Genomic DNA, 21,133 nt, shown 5'->3' with positions numbered 1-21,133 from the left:
CGGACTCCATGTAGACCTCCTCCCAGCCTCTCCCCTTCTGTCAGGGTTGACAGAATGCAAAGGGGACAATAAGAGGCCACAGTGGGCTGCTCCACTGCTTCAGCATCAGCCCTATTTCCCTAACTCCTGTCACTGCTCCCCAACCCCAGCTCCTTAGAGAGGCAACCTCTACTGAAGCAGGGCTCAAGAATTAAGAAGGTGCTCTGGGCCTGGTTGGGAGGTGGTGGGATTGATCTAGCTGGAACTTTCATTTGGAGCCAACCTGGTATGTCCTGCGCATGGATGGGGTTAAAAAGAAACCCTCTCCGGTAATGGGCCTTTCCCAATGGCCGATCCAACAATTGGACCTTCAGTTCAAAGGTTCACCTTTCCAATCTTGTCTTCCCATCACTGAACAGCAGCGGGTCACTTCTCATCACCAAACTCCAACCCCCCCAAACCAGCAACCAAAAAAACAGCACCCATACTTGGGCCTTCAGTCTGTCCCTGCGGAATGGGCACTAGTCTCTTTCCTGGCTATTCCCGGGAAACCTCTCGAATGGGCAGGAATCTGTTTGGAACAGCTGTCCCTACTTTATGGCGGTCTCCCCACTTTCCCCCAGTCCCCAAACCCCTTCCCCGAGCCCTCCAGCAGAGGAAAATCCAGCCCAGTGAGGCCCAAGTCTCAATCTTGCTCCTGAGTCACACAGACTGCAGTTGGGCAAAAAGGAGGAGTGGGGACTCCATGGAAAAACGCAGCTGATGTTTTCCAATCACAGCAGAACCTCAAAAACAAATGATGCAGGGGATGATCAACTTACCTATTGATGCTGGTGGTGGTCACTGGGCATTAGACATTCCCTGTCTGGAGGCAGTCCAGTGGCTCAGTGGTTAGCATAGCTGCCTCACAGCACTGGAGACCTGGGTTCGATTCCACCCTCAGGCAACTGTCTGCGTGTGGAGTTGACACATTCTCTGCTTGTGTTTCCTCCCACAACCCAAGGATGTGCAGGTTAGGGTGGATTGGCCATGATAAGTTGCCCATAGCGTCCAAGGAACTGCGGGTTAAGTGGATTAGCCTTGGGAAATAGGGGGAAGGGTTGGGGTCTGGTTGGAATGGTCTTCAGAGGATTAGAGCAGACTCAATAGACCAAATAACCTCATCCTGCACTGTAGGAATTCTATGATTCCTCCCTGGCTGTAAAGGGCCTATATCCTTTAATATTGCATCTAAACAATGGCATTTCTGACAATGTAGCATGACACTGGGAGCAAGACTTGCTCCACAGCATTCTGACTGATAAGCATTGGAACATGAACCCCAAATGAATGAACCTACATTTATAAAGCACCTTCTTGCATCCACTCCATTTCCTTTCTCAATGGGGATTGTTGCACATCTGTCGTTTGCCGATTTCATGGGGGACGTGCAGTGATCCTCCTGGATCGTGTGTCAGGACATCACAGTCACCTGAGAGGTCTTGAAAGGAACTATGCTGCTGTCCCCACTGTCCAGGAAAGCAGCTGCTCAACCTAGAGATCCTGCACTACCCTGCATCAGGATGGGCATAGTATCGTAAGCAACATAACACTTCCCTGCAGGAGGATGGGGAGCTATCCCAGGCCAGAAGAACTGCTGTTGGAGACTAGGGACAGGGTCATTACAGCACAATAGAAGGCTTTTTGACCCATCGTACCTATCCTATCATTGAGCACCAATCTCCTGGCTTTTCCCCATATCCCTGCACAGCATTTCCTGTGACCAGTGGTGTGCTGCATGGATCGGTGCTGGGTCCACTGTTGTTTGTCATTTATTTAAGCAATTTGGAGAAGAATATAGGAGGCATGTTTATTGAGTTTGTGGACGATACCAAAATTGGTGGTACAGTGGTCAGTGAAGAAGATTATCTAAGAGTACAATGAGATCTTGATCACCTGGGCAAATGGGTCAAGGAGTGGCAAATGGAGTTTAATCTAGAGGTGTTGCATTTTGGTAAGATGAACCAGGCTAGGGTTGTGATTGTTAATGGCAGGTCCTGGAGAGTGTTGTCGAACAAAGAGAGCGGGAGGTGCAGGTACATAGTTCCTTGAAAGTGGTGTCATATATAAACAGGGTGGTGAAGAAGGCATTTGACATGCTTGCCTTCATTGGTCAGAATGTTGAGTACAGGCGTTGGGACGTCATGTTATGGCTGCACAGGAGATTACTGAGGCCATTTTTGCAGTACTGTGTACAATTCTGGTTGTTCTGATATAGGAAGGATGCAAATGATTTATAATGCTGTTACTAAGACTGGAAGGCTGGAGTTATAAGGAGAGGCTGGATAGCCTGGAACTTTTTCCTTGGAATGTGGGACGCTGAAGGGTGACTTTACAGAGGTTTACAAAGTCATGAGACATAAATAAGATGAATAGCCAAAGTCTTATTGCCAGGGTAGGGGAATCCAAAACTAAAAGACATAAGATAAAGGTGAGAGGAGAAAGATTTAAAAGGGACCTGAGGGGCAGCTTTTTCACACAGATGGTGGTGCATATTTGGAATGAGCTGCTAGAGGAAGTGTTAAATGCCGGAATAGTTGCAGCATCTAAACGGCATTTAGACAGGTACATGAATAGGCAAGGTTTAAAGGGATATGGGCCAAACACAGATATCAGGACTAGTTCGGATTAGGAAACCTGGTCAATGTAAGCAATTTAGACTAAAGGGTCTGTTTCCATGCTGTGTGACTCTAAGAGCGGAAGCAGGCCATTTGGCCCATCAAGTCCACACCGACCCTCCAAAAAGCCCCACCCAGACCCACCCCGTACCGCTAATCTGCATTTCCCATGGCTAACCCACATAAACTACACATCCCTGGATACTATGGGTAATTTAACATGGCTAATCCACCTGATCTGCAGATCTTTGGACTGTGGGAGGAAACCAGAGCACCTGGAGGGAACCCACGCAGATGTGGGGAGAATGTACAAACTCCACACAGACAATCACCTAGCCTGGAATCAAATCTGGGTTCCTGGCACTGTGAGGCAGCAGTGCTAACCACAGAGGCACTGTGCACTCCCTCCACCACATTCTACACGAGTGGAGAAAACACTGTGTGGAGGCTAGGTCTACACAGAGAGTCCTCACGGGACAGAATAGAAAAATAGGTTTCACTAGGTCATTAAATTCAGTATAGGATTAATAGTTATGCGGATGAATATTATTTAACCAAAGAGAGACTGAAAGATTTAATGCGAGCCAGCTGAGTGGTAGTACCACAGATTGGCAACAGAATGGCAGACAGAGCACAGTCTGCCAAATGCTAGGACATAATGCATGAGGGCTGAGCCCAACCAGTTCCAGAAAGTCATGACAGAGGTGTTTAACCCTTCCATTTACCTACTGAGCTGCTCCAACAGCACTCAGGATGTACCATCATCCTGCCTGATTGGTGTTCCATATCCCCCATCTTCGACTTTCACTCACTTCATCACCGACACACTGTGGTAACTGTGAGCCTTTTTAAATTCATTCATGGGATGTCGCTGTCGCTGACTGAACTAGCCTTTACTGCCCATCCCTAGTTACCCTTGTGAAGGTGGGGGTAAGCTGCCTTCTTGAACTGCTGTAATCCATCGGCTATAGGTAAGCCCACAATGCTGTAGGGGAGGGAACTCCAAGATTTTAACCCAGTGACACTGAAGGAACGGCAATATATTTCCAAGTCAGGACGGTAAATCACTTGCAGGGGAGCCTGCAAGCGGTAGTGTTCCCACTTATCTGTTCCAGATGGTGGTGGTTGTGGGTTTGGAAGGTGCCATAACTCACCAAAGCTGTTTCAACAGAATCTTTCAAATCAACACCTTACCATGGAGCAGAACCAGGTCAGCAGGAACACTGGAGCACCACCACCAGAAGTTCCCTTTGAAGCCACACAGTAGCCTGACTTGGAAATATATCACCATTCCTTCACTGTCGCTGGGTCAGAATCCTGGAACTCACTACCCAACGTGGGTGTCCCTATACCACATGGTCTGTAGTGGTTCAAGAAAGTAGCTCATCATCGCCTTCTCCAGGGCAACCAAAAATTGGCAGTCATCGCTGGCATGGTATCCTGATTTAGAATGTACTGCTGCAGTATGAGCAATATTAACTAATCTACCTTGTTGCTTCACATGGGCAGTCTGGATAAAGTTGCCTCTCACCCGGATAGTCCTGGTCAACAGGAATTGGAGGTCAATCTCCAGGACACAGTTACAAGCAGACCCAGGAGAAAAACAAAGGAACATTAAATAGAATTCACTTTTTGTAACTTCATTGCTGCCGAGTCACTTAAATACTGAGTGGAGGAAAAGCAATTGCTACTTGATTAGTACTGCAAAATGCTCCAATCATTTAGCAAGGAGTCTGTTCTTTCTGATTGGCTGATGCATTTGGCACCTCGAGGATGCAACGATGGTGTATTTATTGGGGATGGAGCCTTTGTGGATTTACATCACGTGATGAAAACTTCCAGAGATTTGCCCAACCAGAGTTGGCAACCCAAGTCTGGGATCTGTGGCTGAGTGTTTTTTTTAATCTGGCTTGTCCCTTTAAGACTGTTATCAGCTATATCCTGTGCAGGAAGGTAGCAGAAGAATGGAGAACTAAACATCCACGAGTTTGACATCAGTAAGAAGGAAAATTTTAGATCTTTGATAAAGGATGTGATTACTGAACATTCAGAAAAGCTCCCTGTCAGAGCCAACACGGAATTCTGAAGGAGAGATCCTGTTTGACAAACTTGATGGAGATTTTTGAGGATGTTACCTGTGGAATTGATAAAGAAGCAATGGCTGGAGTTAGACTGGACTCGAACCAGATGCTGCCAGACCTGCTGAATTTCTCCAGAAATTTCTATTTTTATCTCAGTTTTCCACATATGCAGTATTTTGCTTTTATTGTGGTGGCAGTGGTTAATTTGGCATTTTCAGAAGGGTTTTGAAAAGGTTCCACCCAGGACGTCACTGAATAAAATTAGAGTGCATGGAATTGGGTAATATACTAGTGTGGATTGAGAATTGGCTATCAGACAGAAAATGGAGAATAGGAATAAATGGTTCATTCTCGGGGTCAATGTCAACTTCAGAACCCTTCACAATCCACATTACATGATTTGGATGTGTGGACCAATGATGATATTTCCAAATTTGCTAGTGGCACCAAACTGAGTGAGAGTCTAAGTTGCGAGGCTTCAAATTGCTTTGCTGACTGAATGAGCAAGAACATGGCACATGGACTATAATGTAAATAATTGTGAAACTATTTACTTGGTTGATAAAACAGAATAGCAGAATGTCTCTTAAAGGTCGGGAAATGCGTGTGTCCAAACATACTTTTGTGTCCTTGTTAATGAGTCACTAAATTAGTATGCGGGTGGAGCGTGCAATTTGGAAGGCAAATGGCATGTAGGCATTCATCACAAAAGGATTTGAGTACAGAAGTAAGGACCTGTCGAGAGAAAGCAGAGTTAACTTTTCAAGTCCAGTGACCCTTCTTCAGAACTGACAGTAGCTAGGAAAAGGCGGCGAATATGCTGATGACAGGGGGTTAGGTGGGAGAGGAATAAGGGGATAGTTAGAGATGGATCCCAGAAAGTAAGAAAGATGGTCAGTCAGACAAGGCAATGTATCTTAATAAAACAGGGAAGGGGGAAAGCTGATAATATGATCATAAAAAGGTGAAAATGGGTTGGTTGTACTGAAAGCAGCCTGTGTCATGACAGGGCCTGGAATGTGGGTGTACGTAAAGGATGTAGAAGAAGGTGTTCAGGTCTTAAAATGATTGAACTCAGTTTTGAGCTCTGAAGGCTGCAGGGTCCCCAAATGGAAAATAAGATGCTGCTGTTTCAGTTGTGCTGAGACTCGCTGGAGCACTGCAGCAAGCACTAGACAGAGATGTTGGCCACAGAACACAATGGAGGTGTTGAATTGGTAGGCAACAGGGAGCTCTGGGTCATTTTTATGGATAGAATGTCTGTGAAGAGGTCACCCAGTCTCCCCAGTGTAGAGAAGATCACATTTTGAGCAGTGAATACAATAGACGAGATTGAGTGAGGCACCAGTAAGTTGCTGCTTCACCTGGAAGTTGTGCCTGGAGCACGAGATAGTGAAGAGGGAGAAGATAAAAGGACACGTGTTGCATCTTCTGTGGTTGCAGGGCAAGGTGCTGGGGGATGTGGGGTGTCAGGAGGTGTTGGGAATACAGGATGAATGAACCATGGTGTCCTGGAGAGAATGATCCCTGTGAAATGCAGACAAAGGAGGGGAGGGAAATATGTGTCTGATGGTGGCGTCCTGCTGGAGGTGGTGGAAATGGCAGCTTTTGATCCTTTGGATGCTGGGGTTGATGGGGTGGTGAGTGAGGACTATCACTGTCGTTAGTGGGAAGAGAAGGGGTGAGGGCAGAAGTGTAGGAGATAGGCCAGGCGTGGCCAAGGGCCCTGTTGACCACAGCAGTAGAGAATCCTTGGCAGAGGAAAAAAGTGAATATTTCTGAGGTCTATCTGTGAAAGGTGGCATGGGCAGAACGGAAGTGACAGGAGATAGAGAAACTGGAACGAAGCAGGGTATGAGAAGCTATAGTCCAGATAACTGTGGGAGTTGGTGTGTTTGTAATAGATCTCAGTGGACAGCCTATCCCCAGAAATGGAGACAGCAAGGTCCTCCTGTCTCCCTGGACCATGTTCCTGCCATCAAACATCATGTGATTGTGTCCACACCAGTCACTCTTACCTAGAGATCTCTCTCTACAGCATGCAAACTCACTGGCCCCATATGCCTCACTTCTGCCTTTGTATGCTAAATGAATGGTTGAGATTATTTTTAATGTCTTATTATCCAAGGCTTTTGGTTTCTGACTTGCAAATTTTTGTACAATAGGAATTAACTGCTTACTTCATTGATGGTAGCCCCCTGTTTTCTTCATTTTAGGCTCCTCAAAGCCTGTCTACCATCTACAATGCACAAATCAGGAGTGTAATGGAATACTCCCCACTTGCCTGGATGAGTGCAACTCAAACTGAGGAACTTCAACACCATCCAGGTCAATGCAACTCATTTGTTTGTGACCCCATCCAACACTCATTTCCTCCAACACTGACACACAGTGGCAGCAGTGTGTACCATCTCCAAGGTGCACTGCACCGACTCAACAAGGCTCCTCCAACTGCACCTTTCAAACCCATGACCTCTACCACCAAGAATCACAGGGGCAACAGATATATGTAAAACCAAACACCTGCAAGCTCCTCTCCACATGGCACACCATTCTGAATTGGAAGTAAATTGTATTTCTTCACTTGCGCAAGGTCAGAATCCAGGAACTCCCTTCTTAATAGCACTGTGGCTGTACTTATGCCAAAGCAACTGCAAGAAGTTAGTTCACCTTCATCTTCTCCAGGTAATTAGGGATAGGCAATAAACACTGGATTAACCAGCCACACCCACATCCGCGAATTTTTTTTATGAAGTTCCTGTGATTCACTTTTTTTTCAGGGGGGGCAGAGGTGGGTGTGAGTGAGGCAGATCACTCCTTACCCTCTGATCTGTCCTCACTGGCCTGGGATTGCACAGCACCTGGATGGGGTCAAGTTGCACAAAAGGCATTTGCTTTTCCACATCAAGCAGAGGTTCACCTGCACATCTGCCAATGTGGTATACTGCATCCACTGTACCCGGTGCGGCTTCCTCTACATTGGGGAAACCAAGCGGAGGCTTGGGGACCGCTTTGCAGAACACCTCCGCTCAGTTCGCAACAAACAACTGCACCTCCCAGTCGCAAACCATTTCCACTCCCCCTCCCATTCTCTTGATGACATGTCCATCATGGGCCTCCTGCACTGCCACAATGATGCCACCCGAAGGTTGCAGGAACAGCAACTCATATTCCGCCTGGGAACCCTGCAGCCATATGGTATCAATGTGGACTTCACCAGTTTCAAAATCTCCCCTTCCCCTACTGCATCCCTAAACCAGCCCAGTTCATCCACTGCCCCCACTGCACCACACAACCAGCCCAGCTCTTCCCCCCCACCCACTGCATCCCAAAACCAGTCCAACCTCTCTCTGCCTCCCTAACCGGTTCTTCCTCTCACCCATCCCTTCCTCCCACCCCAAGCCGCACCCCCTGCTACCTACTAACCTCATCCCACCTCCTTGACCTGTCCGTCTTCCCTGGACTGACCTATCCCCTCCCTACCTCCCCACCTACACTCTCTCCACCTATCTTCTTTACTCTCCATCTTCGGTCCGCCTCCCCCTCTCTCCCTATTTATTCCAGTTCTCTCCCCCCATCCCCCTCTCTGATGAAGGGTCTAGGCCCGAAACGTCAGCTTTTGTGCTCCTGAGATGCTGCTTGGCCTGCTGTGTTCATCCAGCCTCACATTTTATTATCTTGGAATCTCCAGCATGTGCAGTTCCCATTATCTCTGCTTTAAGTCTTTGTTGCTGGCAATAAGCTGTCCCTTGAGGCCAAAGGCAGTGGGGTGGTATCTGATATATGTGTGTGCTGCAACGGATTGGCTGGATGGTTCAGATGTTTCTGAAACTAGAACAAATTCTTCACTCTCACTGCTGGCAGTGCAGCCACTCAAATGATTTAAAGATTTATTGCTGGTTCCTTAGATTCACCAATGAACTGAATGAGGTGCTCCAACTGAAGGATCTGATACTTCTCTGTCTGTTTCTATTCAGGTCTCCAGCAACAATCGAAGGACATAGCAGCTTTTCCCAAAACTCTCCAAGCCAACACCTGCTGCTAGATCCATGCTCCTTCCTCACTGATTAAAGTCTCTTGCCTTCCACTGTCATTTTAAAGATTTGATTTGATTTTGAATTTATTGTCGTGTGTCCTGAAGTACAAAAAGTATGGGAGTCCTGTGAAATGTGTATAATGTCGCCACACATAGAACAAAGTTAAAAGTTAAACACTGCAGTAATTATGGTGTAGCACAGAACATATCAAAAAAGGATAAATGTTTTCACATGCAGACCTTCTTATTTTGAAGTAGAAAATAAAGAAATAAAGATGAAAGTTCAAATATTACAATTTTTCTTAAGTGTTTAGCCATGGTGGGACGGCACTTACAGGAATCACCTCGAGACCGGAATCCATGCTGAGGCCACGCTGGGTTCAGAGACTGCCAAAAGATCACAATGCCAGGCTGCGAGACTGCCATGCCAGGCTGAGAGACTTCCATGCCAGGCTAAGAGACCACCATGCCAGACTGAGAGACCACCATGCCAGGTTGAGAGACTGCCATGCCAGGCTGAGAGACCGCCATGCCAGGCTGAGAGACCGCCATGCTGGCGAGAATCTGCTATGCTGGGAGCTGAGGGACCGCCATGCCGAGCCAAGAGTCTACCACGTCAGCTGAGAGTCCATCACACCAGGCCAAGAGATCGCCACGCTAGGCCGCAAGATAACACCGCAATAAGGTGTGCAGCAAAACAAAATCCTCCAAATCTTGGAGAGTTCGGAAGTGAGAATACTTAGCTTGGGACCTGATTTACATTGGGTTAGAACTAGAAAATAAAAGCAGCATGGGAGAAGTAAAATACAGTGTGAATCCTCAGAGATTTGCAAAGGCACAGTCAATATCTCTTTTTAAGCGTGTGCTAAATAAATTCTTGACTCACGTGGGTATCCAAGGTGATCAGAGGCAGGCAACAAAGTGGAGTCAAGGCTACAAGCAGATCTGCCATGATTTTATTGAACAGTGGAGCAGGCCTGATTCTCACTCCTAATTTGCATGTTTGCTCTTTTAAATGTGCGAAAGGGAGTTAAATATTTTGTAATGATAGAAGATTATGAACCCAGACAATAGGGTTCAATTTCTCTGTCTTTGACTATGTGAATCTGTCCACTACCGCTGTTCAGAGATAATGGGAACTGCAGATGCTGGAGAATCCAAGATAACAAAGTGTGAAGCTGGATGAACACAGCAGGCCAAGCAGCATCTTAGGAGCACAAAAGCTGACGTTGCGGGCCTAGACCCTTCATCAGAGAGCTCACTGTGTTTGATTGGTTAGACCTGGCCGTTGAGTCAGAGTAAAGCAAACTAAGATGTAGAAGGAGCTGAAGGCCTGAGCTGTGAGCACAGAATAGATATTTTAAACATTTAAGAATAAAACTTGTTACCCATGGAGAAACTAGAGTCTTCTTTGCATAACTCTCAGATAGAACATATACAACATAGTCATCAGGAACAAAACCATTTAATGCAGAGTGTACAGCCAAAACTGCAGTATCTAGACAGTAGGGTCAGGCAGAAGGAAACTGACTGCAAGACTCAACTGCAAAGTCCCAGCACTAAGAAGAAAGCCCCGGACTTGTTGACTGAGGGAGTCAGGGGAATAGGATACAGAATTCTGTGACAGATTCTAGTGTTAAAAGGATTCCAAGAAGAATCATTATAACAAAAGTTGTTGAAGTCAAAAGAACATTGCAGGCAGTTTTAAGGGAGAGAGTTCTTACGAATCCCTTGGAAATAACCAAGTGTCCTGAAATAGCTATGTTCCTCGCTGGTGGCAATGCAAGCTATTGGTGTGATTAAACCAGCAATCAAAGGCTGGGTCTGAGCTCTTTGCTTGTAGATATGATTAGTCACAAATAGGTCTTCAACTATTTACTTGTCAAAGATTTACTTCAGTTACATCAGTAAGGACTATCAAAATCTCTGGGAAACTGATTTCTAGACTGGCTGAGGTCAGGGACCATGTAGGGGACATTGATTGCCATGTAGGACAAAGTGATTTGGATCCCAGTCTACATCTAATCTGGAGTCCAGCAGCCTCACCTCTCAGTCAGAAGACAGTATGGATTTGGTTCCCTCACTCCAGGATCACATGGCCTGCATCGATATAGACAGGTGTGGATATCTTTTCATGACTCAAAGAAGATCCCTGAACTCTCCAGGTGGGTAGTCTTCCATTTAACTTTTACACTGGGGTGGTGCTGGTGCCATAACGGTAATGTCATTGGACTAGCAATCCAGAGGCTGAGGTTAATGTTCTGGGACATGAGTTCAAATCCCACCGTAACAGCTGCTGGTGTCATTAATGATAGCCATATAACAATTGCCAACTGCTGGAAGAACCCATCTAATTCACTAATTCACTTAGTGGTTAGCACTGCAGCCTCACAGCGCCAGGGACCCGGGTTTGATTCCACCCTTGGGCGACTGTCTGTGTGAAGTTTGCACATTCTCCCCGTGTCTGTGTGGGTTTCCTCTGGGTGCTCCGCTCTCCAAAGATGTGCAGGCTGGTGGATTGGCCATGCTAAAATTGCCCATAGTATTCAGGGATGTGTAGATTAGGTGAGTTATAGTGGGGTGGGTCTGGATGGGATGCTCTGAGAGTCGGTGTGGACTTGTTGGGTTGAAGGGCTGTTTCCACACTGTAGGAATTCTATTCTGTTCTAAATGCCCCTAATCAAAAGAAATCTGCCCATCATTATCCGGTCTGGCCTATGCATGGCCTCAAGATCTACAGGGACATGACTGAAAGACAACTGCTCTCTGTGATGTGATAATGGGAACTGCAGATGCTGGAGAATCCAAGATAACGAAGTGTGAAGCTGGATGAACACAGCAGGCCCTGCAGCATCTCAGGAGCACAAAAGCTGATGTTTCAGGCCTAGACCCTTCATCAGAGAGGGGGATGGGGTGAGGGTTCTGGAATAAATAGGGAGAGAGGGGGAGGCGGACCGAAGATGGAGAGAAAAGAAGATAGGTGGAGAGGAGAGTATAGGTGGGGAGGTAGGGAGGGGATAGGTCAGTCCAGGGAAGACGGACAGGTCAAGGAAGTGGGATGAGGTTAGTAGGTAGGAGATGGAGGTGCGGCTTGGAGTGGGAGGAAGGGTTGGGTGAGATGAAGAACAGGTTAGGGAGGCAGAGACAGGCTGAGCTGGTTTTGGGATGCAGTGGGGGGAGGGGAAGAGCTGGGCTGGTTGTGAGGTGCAGTGGGGGAAGGGGAGATTTTGAAGCTTGTGAAGTCCACATTGATACCATTGGGCTGCAGGGTTCCCAGGCGGAATATGAGTTGCTGTTCCTGCAACCTTCGGGTGGCATCATTGTGGCACTGCAGGAGGCCCAGGATGGACATGTCATCTAAAGAATGGGAGGGGGAGTGGAAATGGTTCGCGACTGGGAGGTGCAGTTGTTTATTGCGAACCGAGCAGAGGTGTTCTGCAAAGCGGTCCCCAAGCCTCCGCTTGGTTTCCCCAATGTAGAGGTAGCCACACCAGGTACAATGGATACAGTATACCACATTGGCAGATGTGCAGGTGAACCTCTGCTTAATATGGAAAGTCATCTTGGGGCCTGGGATAGAGGTGAGGGAAGAGGTGTGGGGGCAAGTGTAGCATTTCCTGGGTTGCAGGGGAAGGTGCCGGGTGTGGTGGGGTTGGAGGGCAGTGTGGAGCGAACAAGGGAGTCACGGAGAGAGTGGTCTCTCCGGAAAGCAGACAAGGGTGGGGATGGGAAAATGTCTTGGGTGGTGGGGTCAGATTGTAGATGGCGGAAGTGTCGGAGGATGATGTGTTGTATCCGGAGGTTGGTGGGGTGGTGTGTGAGAACAAGGGGGATTCTCTTTGGGCGGTTGTGGCGGGGGCGGGGTGTGAGGGATGTGTTGCGAGAAATGCGGGAGACACGGTCAAGGGCGTTCTCGATCACTGTGGGGGGAAAGTTGCGGTCCTTAAAGAACTTGGACATCTGGGATGTGCAGGATGTGCTCTCTGTGATGGCCTAGCAAGGCATTCAGTTCAAGGGTAATTAGGGATGGGTCTCAAATGCTGGCTTTGGCAGTACTGCCTGCGTCCCTCAAAACAATCAAGAATACCATCAACAAGAGGAACTGAGTCATCCGACTCCTACTTGTATGATGCTTCTGAGATGTAATAGCACCACATTTGCTGACATAATGACTATGCCTGCGTTCCTTTTGTCCTGTTGTTCAATGTTAATTATTTCCAGTTGCAATGCTTATTTGTGTGATTGAATGATGCAATCTTCTCCCAACTTTTTTTGTTACGAAATATGTGCCAAGGGGGCAGTGAGATGCTGAAAGCTATTTCACATTATGGATTGTTTTTTGGCCCGAGGGACTGTTCAGCTTTAATAACAGGTCCAATTGCAACACAGGAAATGCTTATAGCAGTCAGTGCTTCATTGACAGGCTGACTGCACACTTTTCCTGTTGGTATTACTGCAAACAAACTGCAATCCTCTCTGTGCCTGCTTGCATCCAGGTACTTGCTCTCTACTTTCCATTTCATGTCTATGTTTCGTTGGATGTCCCACGAGTGCAGTTGTCTGACTGTGGTCCAAAACTCTCATTGGCTGGTTATTACGCAAAACTTGTTGTCTTAATTCAGCAACCAAGGAGTCAAATGGAAACAGCACTGGAGGTAATGGCTGTGTTAAAGTTTGAGCTAGGGATATATGAAAATTGTGAGCGATTGTTGGCGTTATTAACAATGAATGAAAGATGGTCAGTGCCAAATAATTCTAAAGTGATGCTTTTGGGTGAAAGGGCAAAGTCTGTGCTTTACAAGGCTTTTGTTTTTATACAACGTATACCACAATATCCCAAATCACTTTACAGCCAATGGAATTCTTTAGTCACCAAGTGGTCAATATTACAGCCCACTTGTGCATAGCGAGCTCCCACAAACAATAATAATGACCGGATAATCATTTCGTTTTGGTGATTTTCCACAAGGGATTGGCTTGGATACTGGTGATAACTGCACTTTCCCAGCTGAGAGGATAATCAGAGCTTTGGTATCATGTTTCATTTTACAATGCAGCACTTCCTCAGTACTGTATCGAAGTGTCAGCCCAGAATTTATGATCCTATTTCCATAATGGATACATGTCCACCACCTTCAGACTGAGAATGCTACGACTGAGAGATAATCGGTCTACTGCTTGATACAAAGGTCCTGCAGCATTATTTGAAGAAGCGATGGATAATAATTATTGCTGAATTAACATCACTGAAGAGATTATCTGGTCATTTACCTCTTTTGTGTTTATGGCAACTTAGTGTATACAAATTGCTAGTCATCTTTCCTATATCATAAGTGTCAGTACATTTCAAAAACACTCCATTGGCTGTAAAGCAATTTGGGACAGATTCTTATGTGAGTCGGAGGAAGGAGGGAGCAGGAAAAGCAAAAGAGAAGATCTGAGATAATAAAATGTGAGGCTGGATGAACACAGCAGGCCCAGCAGCATCTCAGGAGCAGATCTGAGGTAGTGTGGAAGGTAATAGAGATCAAATAACAAACAATTTCATACTTCAAGAAGCAGACTGATACGACTGTGAGACAGAAACAAAATTCTGAATGAGTTGTGAGTCACTATTCCCATTCATAATGGAACCACACAAATTTCTAGGCCTGAAACGTCACCTTACCTGCTCCTAAGATGCTGCTTGGCCTGCTGTGTTCATCCAGCTCCACACCTTGTTATCTCACACGAATTATGGGATGTTTTACTGTTTTGGAAGAGGAATTGCAAATCTTTCTGTAATCTGACTCAAAACTATTGTTTTACTGTAATTGACCTGTAGTGGCTTGCCTCTGTTAGAATTTTCTCTGTAAATGGATAAACCAGTTTGGTAATGTTGTCAAAGTGTCAGGCATGACTGATACTTTGAAGTGACATGGATAGATCTTGAAAAGTATTAATTTATAAAGGTATTTAACATAACTGTGCAAATTTGTCATGACGTAATGAGCAAAAACAGTTCAACTATTCTCGATTCTGTACAGTGTATGGCACTCTGCAGTCCTTCCCTGCATTTGCAGGGAAGTTATACTTACAATACACAATGCATGACATATAGCCTTAGGGGTTTTACGCATGTTTCAACTCATTACTACACTATGGCAGGTGTGTATTAGACAGTGGCCCTTCCCCATTGAGACTCTGCAGAGGCTGGCCCAAATTACAGTGTGCCTCTCCAGCACATTGTCCTGAACCTTAGAATGTGCCAGTCAATACATGCGACAGTCACCAGCTGTTTGCATGGAAGATCAGCAAGTTTCAGACAGACCTAAGAATGCCTACAGCTGAGTGGATGGTCCTCAGGAGCAATTATGTTTGTCTTGCTACATGTCCCTGGAAACAGCCCATACACCACAGAGTCCTACTGCTCAGCAAAACCTCAACAAAAGTCACTGCATCTGTTTCCAGATTGAAAAGATTAATTCCAGAAGGAGTGTAAAGCAGCCAGCTTTACACATCCACGTCCACAAATATTCATTCGCTCCACCACTAATGTTCAGTTGCAGCAGCGTGTGTCCTTCTTACCACTAACCAAGATATGGTTTTGAAAGCTCTGACAATGAAATATTCTGCCAACTGACTTTGAAATTCTGCTCTGTGAACCATCCAACAGGTTCCATCATCTCATTGGGAAAAAAGACATGGTAACATTTGATGTTGTCGAACCTAGGGTGTAGGGTGTCTACTGGGTACATTTTTACCCCTTTATAGAGAGGGTTATACATGGCGTCCCATTTTAGATCTCCATACAAAATGGAACAAGACTGCCACAATAGGGCATGGACAAAATCTTCACCATGTTGAGCAACAGAAGGAGCACCCTGCAGGAACTCACTGCAATGGAGAGGGAGCATTACTCCTACATGCCCCAATTCTGAGGGAAGGCCAGGACGCTCCAAGCTGTATTAATTTTCTTTATTTTTTTTCCTGAGATCTGGGTGTCATTGGCAAGGCCAGCATTAGTTGCCCATTCCTAATTACCCTTGAACTGAGTGACTTGCTTAGCCATTTCAGACATTAGGACTCAACCACATTATTGTGAATCTGGAGTCACACATAGCTGGACCAAGTGAGGATGACAGAATTTATTTTCAAAGGACATTTTGAACCAGTTTGATTCTTACGATGACCAATCGTTTTCTCCATAGGACCATTTCAGCCTCTGTGGTGGCATTAGAACATCTGTCCTTAAAGCATTCATCTTGGTCACTGGATTATTAGTCCAATGAAATTATCACCATCTTTCTTTTATCTGATACACTGCACAATCAGACGTACCACATGGATTGCTCATAAACAAGCTGTGTTACTACTTTTGCAAAGGCAACAAATGTTTGTTTGCAGCACTGATATTCCATAAGGGACCATAAGACGTATGAGCAGAATTAGGCTATCTGGCCCATCAAATCTGCTGCACTAATCAATCTTGGCTAATTTTTTTTAAACTGTATTCTTTTGCCTTCTTTCTGTTACCTTTGATCGAATTATTAATCAAGAAACTATCTTTCTCCGTTTAAATTCACTGTGGCTTGGCTTCCACAGCCTTCTTCCATATATTAACTGGCTGAAGAAATTCCTCCTTATCTCAGTTTGAAAATGTTGTCCCTTCACTCTGACCCCATTGGGTCCTGGTCTCTCCTACTGGTGGAAACATCTTGATGTCCACTCTACCCAGGCATCTCGGTATTTCAGTGAGATTTGCCCCCATCCTTTTAATCACCGTCAAGCACAGACCCAAAGTCCTCAAATGCTCCTCATATGACAAGCCTTTCATCCCTGGGATCATTCTTGTAAACCTTCTGTGGACATCCTCCAAGATCAGCACATCCTTCCTCAGATACAAGCCACAAACTGCTCACAATATTCCAATTACAATCTGAGTCTTAAACAGGCTCAGCAGTACATTCCTCCTCGTGAATTCTAGCTCTCTCAAAGTGAATGCTAACATTGCATTTGCCTTCCTAGCTGCCAAATGTACCCGCATGTTAGCCTTAGGAGAATCCTGAACTAAGACTCCCAAATCACCTCAGGCTTTAGATTTCCGAAGCCTTTCCCCATTTCAAAAATAGTCTATGCTTCCATTCTTCCTACCAAAGTGCATAACCTCATGCTTTCCCACATTGTATTCCATCTGCCACTTCCTGGGCCACTTTCCTACCCTATCCAAGTCCTTCTGCAGCCTCCAGCCTCCTCAGCATTGTCCCTCCACCTATCTTTGTGCCATCTGCACTCAACAATGCCCTCAGTTCCTTCATCTAGCTTGTTAATGTACGATATGATTAGTTGTAATCCCAACAATAACCGCTGTGGAACCGTGCTCATCCCTGGCTGCCATTCTAAAAAAGTTCTATTTATCCTCACTCTCTGCCTTCTGCCAGTCAGCTAATCCTTTTCCATGCCATTACCATGCCCCGAACATTACGTCTCTTACATTGTGACCAAGAAAATAGCTTAGGAAACATTTTTTGAAAATGTTATTAAAACAATACAGTATCATTTAGTTCTGAATTGAGTTGGTATGGAGAGACATTTCCTTCTTTTCTGTTGTTACTGCTACCTGTTTGCTAGCTGCTTTCAAAGTTGTAGCTGCATTGACATTGTTGCTTTGGACCACTTGATCTTGCATTGATTTTTTGAAGGAAGTGATTTCACGTGAACAGCTCATTCTCAACCTTACACTTTTTTAAAATCTGCAACTTAGTCAACTCTAAATGTAGCAAATGAAAAGTTCAGAAAACAGGACACATACAGCTGTGGTCAGTAGTATTGAGAATTTTCCGTATGTGTCCAGTGGGAACTTCATCCATCTCTTTCTCTATTTTTTATGGCAAAACCAGCATTTGTTGTCTATCCCTAATTGCCCTTGAACTGAGAGGCTTGATGGAGTCATTGCAGGGGGGAGTAATGTGTCAACCACATTGCTATGGGTCTGGAGTCACATGTAGACCATCTGGGTAAAGATGGCAGATTCAGCGCCTTACAGGACACAAGTGAACCTCATGGGTTTTTTTTAATCACAATTGATGATAACATCATACTCACTGGGAGTACCCTTCAATTCAAAATTTATTAATTGAATTTAAATTTCACTGTGGTGGATTAGACCCATGTCTTTAGGGCATGGGCCTGGGCTTCTGGATGATTGTTCAGTAATATTACAATGACATGGACCATCTCTCCCAATCATGGCCATGGCCTCCAGGCATGATCATGGAATTGCAACATATAACTTAAAATGGTGTCTGGCAACTCTTTAAAAAAGGAAAAGCCACAGGGAAATGGGGTTAGTGGGGAGATTGCTCAAATTCTGCTTTATAAAGTTTATCTGCACAAATCTACTGCCTATAAGCTATGCCACATAAATAGGAACAAGTTGCATCTTTTCAAAACTGACATTTGTTCAAGAGGTATGGGGCAAAAGTGGGAACAGGATACTGAGTTTGTTGAATTATAGAATCTCTATAGTGAGGAATTAACGGGCTGAATGGCCTGCTTCCACACTGTACAGATTCAATGATCCTTCAAACTGAGGGGCCCAACAGCCACTCCTGTTCCAATTGCCATGGTCTTATGACACAATGAGGTAGCAGCGTGTTTTATATCTCATCTGACATGAAATCAATAGAAATAATGGGTTTAACAAGTCTATTGTGATAGTCTGGGATCCTCTCTAATAAAAAAATTGTTTGAGTGACCGATGGTGGGTTAAGTCACAAAGCTCCCCAAGCCAGTGAATGAGCTTGATGACTGTAGTAGCTTTTCAGAAACTAAGTCAATATACCTCTTGATTTAGTTAATGATGCTGTGTATTGCTCAAAATCTTCTTTGTAAAATTAATCTTCAGAAATCCAGAGTTCAATAAGTTATGCCAAATGATTAGAAACAAACTGCATCTTTTAAAAACTGATATTTTTTCAAGGGCTGTCATTTTCGTGTTCTATGCCCTTGTGCTTGAATTGACATCAAGGACCTTTGGCACACGCATTCAGTCAAAACTTATTCAAGTTCTCCTCTGTCGTCCTTGTAGTGTAACAATAAACAGCTCCAAAGTACAAACATGTCAGTACTGATAAATGAAGTGCTTAAGCACAAGGTCTAAACAGAATACATTGTGACTACAAAACTCCAGTCATTGGTGGCAACTGGCATTGTGTTGAGTGTTAGAAGTTAGTTCTCGGAAAGGAACATAATCCTGTTGTCCACCAGGTCCAGAATCTGTCAAAACACTCACTGAGGCCTTCATGTTAAGTTTCCATTATGTTAAAAACTACATTGCATAGTAAAAAGAAATTAGCCTTCCATTTTGATGGCGATGTCTTCCAATATGTGTAAAATAATTTGGCTACGACTTGTTAAAATAGCAGGCAGAAAAACCCTATCTTGATGCATTAATGAAACAGAAAATTCAGATAGAAGACACAAACTAAAAGGACAAAACAGGCACCACAACACAGAAGGTGAACATTCTGTAAACCTACCAACAGTGCTACTGTAGAAGCCCCTAATTTTGATCATTACAAAATATTAATCATGTTTTGGCAATAGTAGAGTACAGTAGCAGCGCATGATAGAACAAGGGAGGGAGGACTACACTTTTACAAGTGCTGCCTTTCAAATGTAGCATTAAATTGAATGAGAGCAAGATAAGTATCCGCAATGTCTGTTGTTCCACATTTGTTCATCAGAGAGACAGTGCAGACACAATGGGCTGAACCTCCTCCCGCATGGTAACAATTCTGAAATAAAAACAGAAATTGTTGGAGAAACACAGCAGGTCTGACAGCATCTGTGGAGAGAGAATAAGGTGTATAAGGTGAGGATGTATTAGGCATTAGTCAGAATGCATTTGGAATATTGTGAGCAGTTTTGGGCCCTGCATCTAAGGAGGTGATGATCTTGGAAGTGGTCCAGAGGAGGTTTACAAGAATGATCCCAGGGATGGGGGGGGGGCTTGTTATATAAGGAGTGGTTGAAGACTCTGGATCTACTTGACAGAGTTTAGAATGATGAGGGGAATCTCATTGAAACTTACAAAATACTGACAGGCCTGGATTTAGAGATGTATCCACCAGTTGGAGAGACTAGGATCCAAGGGCAGAGCTTCAGAGTGAAGGGACGACTTGAGTGAAGGGATGATCTGAGATGTGGAGGAATTTCTTCATCGAGAGAATTGTGAATCTGTGGAGCTCATTGCAGCAGAGGGCTGTGGAGGCCAAGTTATTGAATGTATTTATGACCGAGATAGATTCTTGATTAATAAGGGGATCAAAGATTATGGGGAGAAGGCAGGAGAATGGAGTTAAGAAACAGATCAACATAGCAGGGCAGACTCAATGGACCAAATGTCCTAATTCTGCTCCTATATGTTATGGTCTTAGTATTTCAGGTCCAATGGCCCTTCTTCAGAACAATTCTGTATCCTGGCCAAATATGTACACTTCAACCAACACTCCCTCAAAAAAAGGTCAATATCATTCTGAGGAAGGATCACCGGACCCGAAACGTTAACTCTGACTTTTTTTTTCTTCACAGACGCTGCCAGACCTGCTGAGCTTTTCCAGCAACTTCTGTTTTTGTTCCAATGTTACTCTGCTGTCTGTGGCTGCTTGCTGTGCACAAATTAGCTGCTGCATTTCCCTTAAAAGATATTTCATTGTTTATAGTACACTTAGGAACTTCCCTGAGCTGTGGAAGACGGTTTAAAAATCCACATTGTTTTTTTTCCGGACAGATTTTGTACAACATCCACAATGTCCTCCTCTCTGCTGCACACGCCCTCAGACTGGAGTTGCCGGTTGCTAAGTGATAACCCGCGTGTCCCGCGTTAAGCCTTCCCCAGCTCACTTCCGCCACTCAGACTTCCGGTCCGCCGCTCAAATGTTCCCTCCTGTCCGGTTTCGTTGCTGCTGTGGCAGCTGCTCCCGCCCCTCTTTCCCATCTCATTCGTACTCCGTCCGGTACTTTCCCCAGAGACCAGAGTGGCCGGTGAGTGGACTTTTGGGAATAATGTTGTTGTTGGTTGTCGGGTCTCCAGTCTGATCTCCACCAGGTCCTCAAGGAGACTGAGTTGCTGTAGCAACGAGCAGCTTTTTTTAATTCCCATACCCATGTCAGAGCCAAGGCTAGACATTCTTGTTACATTCCATCACACGGATCTTCTCCAGTTCCTACAGCTTGGCTTTGGCTTGTGTTGGAAGGGTGTGCAGATTAATGCTTAGCTTGGCCTCATTACTGCACACCTTCCTTGGCCATTGAGTCCTGGAAAGGGACTTGAACTGTGGCTGAGAGATAGCAAGAGCTGCAGATGCTGGAGTCAGAGACAACACAGCATGAAGCTG

At 45.1% G+C, this 21,133-nt stretch overlaps 1 protein-coding gene across 2 annotated transcripts in view; it reads left to right on the top strand.

Annotated features, from left to right (window-relative positions):
• The first annotated feature begins 13,288 nt into the window (after positions 1–13,288).
• The window catches only part of csgalnact2 (chondroitin sulfate N-acetylgalactosaminyltransferase 2), a 64,290-nt gene continuing 56,445 nt past the window's right edge, over positions 13,289–21,133 (top strand). The window contains exon 1 of one of the 2 annotated variants that reach the window (XM_059640276.1): positions 13,289–13,408. The gene's annotated coding sequence lies outside the window, so the exon portion shown is untranslated. Of the gene's footprint in view, positions 13,409–20,679; positions 20,781–21,133 lie in introns of those variants that run through there. The other variant, XM_048563762.2, reaches the window with a different exon arrangement.

This window comes from Stegostoma tigrinum, chromosome 37 (genome assembly GCF_030684315.1).
Source record: "Stegostoma tigrinum isolate sSteTig4 chromosome 37, sSteTig4.hap1, whole genome shotgun sequence".
In the NCBI taxonomy this organism is placed as follows: domain Eukaryota; kingdom Metazoa; phylum Chordata; class Chondrichthyes; order Orectolobiformes; family Stegostomatidae; genus Stegostoma; species Stegostoma tigrinum.
The sequence above is the reverse complement of the archived record's forward strand: the minus strand, read 5'-3'. Positions and strand labels throughout refer to the sequence as shown.